This window comes from Mustelus asterias, chromosome 22 (genome assembly GCF_964213995.1).
Source record: "Mustelus asterias chromosome 22, sMusAst1.hap1.1, whole genome shotgun sequence".
NCBI lineage: Eukaryota > Metazoa > Chordata > Chondrichthyes > Carcharhiniformes > Triakidae > Mustelus > Mustelus asterias.
The window spans coordinates 32618047-32627351 of NC_135822.1; the positions used below are offsets into that span (position 1 = coordinate 32618047).

Sequence of the window (9305 nt, forward strand, 5' to 3'; positions counted from 1 at the left end):
GCTGCTAATTGTTTTTCTACTGCAATTTCTCTCTTCTATGAACAGGTCAAGAGACAAACAACCTTTCCCATGTGTTTACAGTGATTTTTAAAAGAATCTAGTATGGTTAATAAATAAATAACTGCGTGATATTTTGGTTGCTAATTAATACTCTCTTTCCCCAAAGGCTGCATTTGATTTGCCTGGATGGTGACTTGAAGAATGCTTTAATTTCACCCATCAGAAAATGGATAGGTAAGTAGGAAGCCATTTGGCCTCTCAAATCTGCATTGACAACAATCCCACCCAGGTCCTATCCACCGTATCCCCACATATTTACCCCGCTAATTCCCCTGACACTAAGGGGCATGGCCAATCAACCTAACCCACACATCTTTGGAGTGAGGGGGCAAACCAGAACATCCAAAGGAAATCCACACAGACACAGGGAGAACCTGCAAACTCCATGCAGATAGTCACCCAAGGCTGGAATCGAACCCAGGTCGCCGGTGCTGTGAGGCAGCAGTGCTAATCACTGTGCCACCGGAACACTGTAGGATTCTGTGATTCTATAACTATTGCAAGCTTCCTCTCATGTCGACATTTGACAATTTCACTGTTCTCCTGTGCAGCAGGCACACAATGTTTAAAGTTTATTTATTAGTGTCACAAGTAGGCTTAAATTAAGACTGCAATGAAGTGACTGTGAAAATCCTCTAGTCGCCACACTCCGGTGCCTGTTCGGGTACACTGAGGGAGAATTTAGCATGGCCAATGCACCTAACCAGCACATCTTTCAGACTGAGAGGGGAAACCGGAAGAAACCCACTCAGACACGGAAAGAACGTGCAAACTCCACACAGACAGTAACCGAAACCAGGAAGCGAACCCGGGTCCCTGGCGCTGTAAGGCAGCAGTGCTAACCACTCTGCCATCCATATCGCATGTAATCAATATAAAGGAGGTAGGTAAACGTGTACATAACATGTTTGGTTTACATCATACTTTTATTGGATTCTTTATATTGGTCCCCAAAGAAGGTCATAGAAACCATAGAAACATAGAAACCCTAGTGTAGAAAAAGAGCATTTGGCCCTTCGAGTCTGCACTGACAACAATCCCACCCAGGCCCAATCCCCGTAACTCCACATATTTACCCTGCTAATCCCTCTAACCTATGCATCCCCAACATTAAGGAGCAATTTAGCATGGCTAATCAACCTAACACCCACATCTTTGGATTGTGGGAGGAAACTGGAGCACCCAGAGGAAACCCACGCAGATACAGGGAGAACATGAAAACTCCACACAGACAGTGACCCAAGCCAGGAATCGAACCCAGGTCCCTGGAGCTGTGAGGTAGCAGTGCTAACCACTGTGCCACCGTGCCAGGTCAAGATGTGTGCAGCAAAGTAAAAGTAGACACACAAGCTTCACACATATGTTAAAAGCAAAATACTGCTGATGCTGGAAATCTGAAATAAAAGCAGAAAAAGCTGGAAAAACTCAGCAGGTCTGGCAGCATCGATGGAGAGAATGTTTTGAGTCCGTATCAGACTCGAAACGTTAACTCTGGCCGGGATTTTTCAGGTGCCCTGTGGTGTGTTTTCCCACAGCAGAGGCAGCTCGCCATTGGCTGCAAGTAGGATCTTCTCATTCCACCAAAGTCTACAGTGTTTTCTGTAGTTCGTCCACCCCTTTGCCAGGAAACCAGCCTTTGATGGGACTAGGCAGTCCTACCGGTGGGAAGGACTGGAAAATCCTGCCTCCTGTTGCTCTTCCCACAGCAGCTGCCAGTCCTACAAATATATTTCCTCTCTTGCTTGGGAACACCAAGGTGAATTTTAGTGCCTTCACGCCACTATGTTTAATTGAACAATGAGGGAAACTATCAAATACTTCAGGAAGATACAAAATAATGGAATGAGCAGACAGATGGAAGATACTGGCCAGGATTTTTTGACCCTACCCTCTGGCGGGATCTTCCAGTCCAGCCGAAGCCCACCCCCTGCGATGGGTTCACCAGCGACGTAGCCAATGAGCAATGCAAATGATCATTGACTTCGATGGGACTGGAAGATCCTGCCAGCAGCCAATGGCAAGCTGCCTTCACCACCAGAAAACCCACCATGGGGGGGGGTGGGGTAAATCCCGGCCAGAATTGAATGCTATTGAATGCAAGGTAACACACTTTAGCAGACAGAAACAAGGAATTATTGTTCACACTTAATGAATAGATGCTAAATATGGTGGATAAATAAAGGAACTTATCTGTTCAAATATATAATTCCCTGAAAGGTTCTAGTGCTGACAAATAAAGCCACTAAATGTACCAATAAAATGTGAATTATATAAAGAGAAGTATTGAGTACAAGGGTAAAGAAATAATGATTAATTTATATCAGATATTAATTAGGTCACTATTATAGCCTCATATCCATTACAGGAAGGATATAGAGAGTGTGCAGTACGTGGATTCACTAGAGATGAGAAATTAAAAGTTACGAGAAGAAATAAGATATTTCTGCTGGAGCACAGAGATTTAATAGCAGATTTTATAATTATAGTAAGTTTTGATAAGAGTAAAGGGAAAGATTACTTCTGGTTGTAGATTTGAAATGAATATCAAAAGGAGAGAGATGTTTTGACAAATATGTTCAGAAGAGGGTTGTATTGTACAGAATGTTTCGCCACAGAGAACAGTGAGACAGTCACCATCGCATACCTTAGCAGACAATTAAATTTTGAAACACAGGAAGACTGAAGGCTACATGAGAAAGCAGGAGTAATTTTGACTGCTCCAGCAAAGACCCAGTGCAGACATTGTAGGTCTACCCTGAGGCTGTAAAGTTGACCCGATTACCTTGCTTCCTACCTTCCTCAGTCATAAAAAGAGGAAGTAGCAATCTGCCCATGTTCTGATTTTATTCTTACTGAGAACATTTGCTCCCTGTATCTTACAAGCATGCAGCTAGCAGCAAGAGAGCCATGACAACACAGTGAAGGCAACTCCATGTAAGTTCTGTCAAAGGCCGCCCTGAGGATGTGGTTTTCTAAGGTCTCTCCCCGGGGATGGGTTGATTGACAACAAAGATTAGCAGCTACCACCAAAGACATGTTGTAGGAAGTCCACTATCTTGCTTCTGCCTCGGGGTGGTTTTGATGTTGATGTCCTATATATGGACCTTGTCAGCAAACATTACACACGCTACAGGCTTACTAGACATGTAAAATCTTCAGTGGCTAAGATATTAAATATGCTTCATCTACGCTTCACACTCTGCATGCATTGTCATTTGCAAGTTTGTGGTGAAAGACTCTCGACTGGATTAAGTAAGTCTCCTGTTGAGGTTTGCTGTGGTCAATTAGGGAATAAAAGCCTCCCCCCCCCCCCCCCCGCCCCCCCCCCCCCCCACCACTCTGCAACCCCTCAGCAGGAAAGAAAACCTAGATGAGTCATTGGCGGAACCATAATGGACCGCATAATCAATCATGTTTAATTGGCCTTTGCAGATCTTATTGTTCAGAATTTTGTAAAAGACATGTTGCCGCAGTTTTATCAGAACTGCATAGTCTTACTCTCCCCTACATCTTTCTGGATATGTGGGTGACTGCTGTCAATATGAACAAAATGGATTTCCTAATTTTTTTTCCCCCAAATTTGTTCTGGTGTTCACCAGTTGGAGACTAGTTCTGGGTGTGGGATGATGTGGCTATCTGTCCAAATCACATCCTGACACATGGACATCTTGAAATTTTCACACAAAGTTCCATGGGGCAGCACGGTGGCACAGTGGTTAGCACTGCTGCCTCACAGCACCAGGAACCTGGGTTCGATTCCTGGCTTGGGTCACTGTCTGTGCGGAGTCTGCACGTTTTCCCCGTGTCTGCATGGGTTTCCTCTGGGTGCTCCAGTTTCCTCCTCCAGTCTGAAAGACATGCTGGTTAGGTGCATTGACCATGATAAATTCTTCCTCAATGTACCCAAACCGGTGCCGGAGTGTGGTGACTAGGGGATTTTCACAGTAACTTCATTGCAGTGTTAATGTAAGCCTACTTGTGACACTAATATGTTGGCTAGTTGCTTTTCTTTTGAATCAAAGCATGGGCAGACCTTGAAAATCCTTCAGATGTAGTAACAGCAGGAGGAAGAGGAGACAATAGTTGTATAAGTGGGGCATTTGTGCTGCTGATTTCTGAAATCTAAGAGTGGAATTCTAAGTAAGCGTTGAGTGCCCCAACGTCGGTTGGTACGTGACCTCAGACTTTTGTATCTCTTTCCCAACAGAAGAAGGTGGAAGAGAGTATGTCCGGAGTATGTGGTGTCCTCGATTATGCTTGTTGCTTTGCCGAGGCAGCGGGTAGTGTAGACAGAGTCAATGGATGGGAAGCTGGCTTGCGTCATGGACTGGGCTTCATTCATGATCTTTTATAGTTTCTTGCGGACTTGGGCAGAGCAGGAGCCATACCAAACTGTGTGGTGCTTGTAAAAGTTGGTGAGAGTCGTAGCGGACATGCCAAATTTCCTTAGCCTCCTGAGAAAGTAGAGGCATTGGTGGACTTTCTTAACTATTGCATCAGCATGGAGGGACCAGGGCAGGTTGCTGGTGATCTGGACACCTAGGAACCTGAAGCTCTCGAACGTTTCCACTTCATCCCTGTTGATGTAAGCAGGGGCACATCCTCCACTATGCTTCCTGAAGTTGATGACGATGTGCTTCGTTTGCTGACATTGAGGGAGAGAGAGATTATTGTCGTTGCACCAGTTCACCAGATCCCCCATCTCTTTGTGGGGGCTAGGAATTTATCAACGTGCTTAATCCCTCTCCTGAAAGCTAGAGCCATATCAGTAAAGATAATGACATGCCAATCGGAAAATCATCAGATTGATGGTTAATTGACTATTGGCATTAGCCATAGGTGGAGGCCAATGGGTGGTATCAAGAACACTGTAGGTTCTAATATGACAAAGAGAGATTCAGGTTACTGAGATCCATTTCTGTGAGAGTCGTAAGCTTGAACTGATTTCTTAGGCAGAGTCAGCGCCGAGAAAGTGAAAGATTAATCGCTGCTGTTAGCTATCAGTCAAAATGTGATGAAAACATGTAATGTAATGTCAAGGTCCAGAATGAAAATAAAGGTGCATTGACCTGTAAATTATCAAACCCTAGAGAATAACCCCTACGGTTATTAAAACAGGAAGAGGTGAGAAACCTGTGGTGTTCCAGAATAATGTCAAATAATGCATAGAGTTAATGGGACACTCACTGACAGCTAAGTTAGTTCCTGAAATATTATGATGGGAAACTAAGCTCGGGAGCAGTCTGTGGTGAACAGATGCAATTTGTGCACAGCAGTGATCCCATCCATCACTGGGTTAATGGTTGGAATTATTTAGAAGATTGAATGAACAAGACCTTTTTTTAATAAGGAAATTCTGTAAGTGAGTCCAATTGACTTTTTTTCCACTTTTTGTACGTATGAATGTGATGGTTGCCGGTATTGGAGAAGGAAAACATGTTCCATTTCAATCACTCGGTCATTATCAACAAACACTCCCAGGTCAGGTACTAATTGGTGAAATGTTCCATTATCGGCTTGGGGATAAACACTGAGTTAGATTGACTTCTGCCTTTTTATATTCTTGTTATTGAGCTGCTGTTCAATAGTCACTTCGTGCCTGCAAGAAGGATTTGAAAGGATAGCTACGGAGAAACTAATTTCTCCCGTGGGCAAATCAAAAACAAGGGAACGTAATCATAATGTTAGAGTTAAACCATTCAAGGAGCACTTCTTCATACAAAAAGAAGTTTGGAACAATGCTGCAGTTGGGCGGCAGAGTCTGCACGTTCTCTCCGTGGGTTTCCTCCCACAGTCTGAAAGACATGCTGGTTAAGTGCATTGGCCATGCTAAATTCTCCCTTAATGTACCCAAACAGGCGCCGGAGTGTGGTGACTAGGGGATTTTCACAGTCACTTCATTGTAGTCTTAATTCAAGCCTACTTGTGACACTAATAAATAAGCTTTAAACTTATAATCATAATATTAGAGTCAAACCATTCAGGAAGCACTTTTTCATACAAAAATTAGTGGAAGTTTTAAACAATGCTGCAGTTAATAATAAAAAAATACAAGACCAAGGCATCATTATGAATGTCTACGCAACACCATTTTATTGCAACTCACAAACGTACATGTATGATTATCAACGGCATTTTAAAATTTTGACTCATAGGACAATGCTTTTTCCCAAGTGCAATGTTAATAAGAGTTGTTAACAATGAAATAAGCCAGTTAGTTAACATCAACTTCCTCCTTGAATGAAAAAAAAGTATTGCAATTCTGGAGTTGGGTTTCTCTGGGGAGTTGGTTGATTTTTTTTTGGACAGTGTGTTGCTGTTTACATTTTCAAACAGGACTGTAAACTTTCATCGTTCAATTGGCTTTTCAACTTCTTTTTTATGATGTTCATACTTGAAAACACTTGCTCACACTGCAGCTGAAATTTTATCCTCAGTCTGCTGGGTTGGTCATATCTTCACTTCTCTTGTCCCTCTCTGTCTTTTCAGGTAAAGGCATGTCTTTCATTTTCTGAATAACTTCGCTTTTAAAATCATTGTACATCTGCTCAGAGATTTTGATAATGCATCTTTTACATATTCAACATCCATGAACAGCTTTCCTTACTTCACAATCTCTTGAGCTGCCACAAAACTAACAGTAGTTTACCTACTTGGTGACTTCACCCACTTAGCAAATCTATTGCTAGTTTCTCCGCCATGCACCTGCACAGCTTTCTTTCAGGTTTCTCCAGCTGGCTTTCAGCTTTGGAACTGTGCTTTGTAGTCAAATGTCTCTCACGAATTGACTTCTAATTGTTGGCCAAATTTGTTGGCCAAATGAGACATGCAATGAGACCAAACGGATTTGGGGTGAATGCAAATGAATCAGTCCATTCATCAGTGGCACAGTGATTAGCACTGCTGCCTCACAGCTCCAGGGATCTGGGTTCGATTCCTGGCTTGGATCACTGTCTGTGTGGAGTTTGCACATTCTCCCCATGTCTGCGTGAGTTTCCTCCGGGTGCTCCGGTTTCCTCCCACACTCCAAAGATGTGCGGGTTAGGTTGATTGGCCATGCTAAATTGCCCCTTGGTGTCAGGGGAATTAGCAGGGTGGATGTGTGAGGTTACAGGGTTGGGGCCTGAGTGGGCTTGTAGGGGGAAATGTGAAACCACCATCTTTGTAGGGGGCAGTGTGCAGCAGGGGTCATACTCTGAAATAATAGCTTGTTGTTGGTGCTGGTCTGATGGGCCGAATGGCCTCCTTCTGCACTGTAGGGACTCAATGATTTTATGATCTTGAAACTCTCGATTTTCTTCTTCAATTCTTCCCTTCTTTCCAAAGCAGCCTCAAAAACTAGGGCCAGAGTGTATTTATCCCTTCAATTATTTATCTGCCTGCTTGCGTGCGACGGTAGTGCTCACCAACACAGCCTCAGCACTAGGGCCAGAGTGCATGCACTCTTTTATTGATTAATGTGCCTGCCTGCACATGCTCATCAGCACAGTATGAAGACTATCAAGAGCACTCCTGTTACAGAATCAGGATCATAGTCGTACATCCACTCAATGAAGCATTAACCCATGAATACCAATCACTCAGGTTCCAAATTTGGTAATCAATCTGAACGCACTATTGTTGAAAAGATCTACCAAGATCACAGTGAGTGCGAAGTTTTATTGATTACGATTTCTTGTTTTATTGTACATGAATAGGCTTTCCTGTTTCTAAATGGAATCCTCCTGTCATTTTGCTCATTGTCCCATATCCCTTATTGTTTTTCCCTGGGACCATATTTGTCCCATATTTCTAAATATGGAGCAGCAGTACACCCGTCAGTGACCACGCGATGATATTGGATTGGAGCCCCCAGAGGAATAGTCAAACTTAAACATTTAATGATTTAAATTTAAGTTTTGTGTTCTTCAGGTTAACCGTTTGCAGTCGGGAATGGGTTAATGAACTTTGTCACACTTAAGCATTAAGACCCAAACTCTGTGATTTTGTTGAGAACACTGCAGAGTCCATGTTTTTGTCAGAGTTCGGTTTGCATTTTGAACCACTAATAGTGTCAGAGGTTTTTTACCTACAACACCGTTGCTATTTTTACACGGGATAATGCACAGCAGGGAGCATGTGCAACCACCATCTTTGTAGGGGGCAATGTGAAACCACCATCTTTGTAGAAGGCAATATGCAGCCAGGAGCATTTGCAACTACCATCTTTGTAGGGGGCAATGTGAAACCACCATCTTTGTAGGAGGCAATATGCAGCCAGGAGCATTTGCAACCACCATCTTTGTAGGGGGTAATGTGAAACCACCATCTTTGTAGAGGGCAATGTGCAGCAGGGAGCATTTGTAACCACCATCTTTTTATTTTGTATTTTTATTCCAATTCAATCAAGTCCAATTCAGAGTCTCAACAAGTTGAGACATTCCCGATCCAAGCTGTCAAGGCAGGGCTCTCACCTCCTGTCTTGGGCTTGATCTACATGATCCAAGCTGATTGGAGTAGGCATAGCTCCTCTTCCAAGGCTTGATCTCATTTGCATCTTAGCCAAAAGGCCGAAATGCCGCTTTTAAAAATTGCTTCAAATGAAGCTAAAATGTAACCTAATGACTTCAACCAAGCACAGCATGTTGATACTACACTTGATCTTAGCCAAAAGGCCGAGAAGTGGTAACCAAAATCTTTGTAGGGGGCAATGTGCAGCAGGGGTCATATGCAGCCATCCTGGGACAGGAAGCAAGATGATTGGGTCTTCGCTGAGTCTTCCGTCAACTATAAGAGCTAGACTGAAACCTACATGAAGTATCTGAAATAATAGCTTTTTTACAAGCTACTTAAAGCAGAATTTGCATGGTTCTATGATGCATTATATTTAGAACTATAATAATTATATACTGATGTTGTAATACATTATTGACACTTTGTTTTTGTTCGGGGGCATATACATCTTCAAGTATTAAGATGGAGTCACATTGGAAAATGGTTTGGGAAGTGCTGCTTTGGAAGCCCATTTAGGCACCTCCACTCACCCCACATCCCACCTACCACATCCCTGCTCTTGCGTACCACTCTCCCTACTCTCACAGTTAATCCCTTCGCCACTCCCATGGTCACCACAATCCCTCCCCTGGAGGTGCGACTCACATGATTGGATGGCAGGCAATCCTGCAATTTGTTATTTATGTCGCTGAAGCATTTGACAGACAGGAATTTTGAGATCGGTGAAGATTGTCATTAATGTTTCTACGTTG

The 9305-nt window shown here is 43.2% G+C and overlaps 1 non-coding gene across 1 annotated transcript; it reads right to left on the reverse strand.

Annotated features, from left to right (window-relative positions):
• Positions 1-8527: 8527 nt before the first annotated feature.
• On the reverse strand, positions 8528-8726 carry LOC144510283 (U2 spliceosomal RNA). The gene has a single exon (XR_013500595.1). It is a non-coding gene; the product is annotated as a U2 spliceosomal RNA (small nuclear RNA).
• Between the last annotated feature and the right edge of the window lie 579 nt (positions 8727-9305).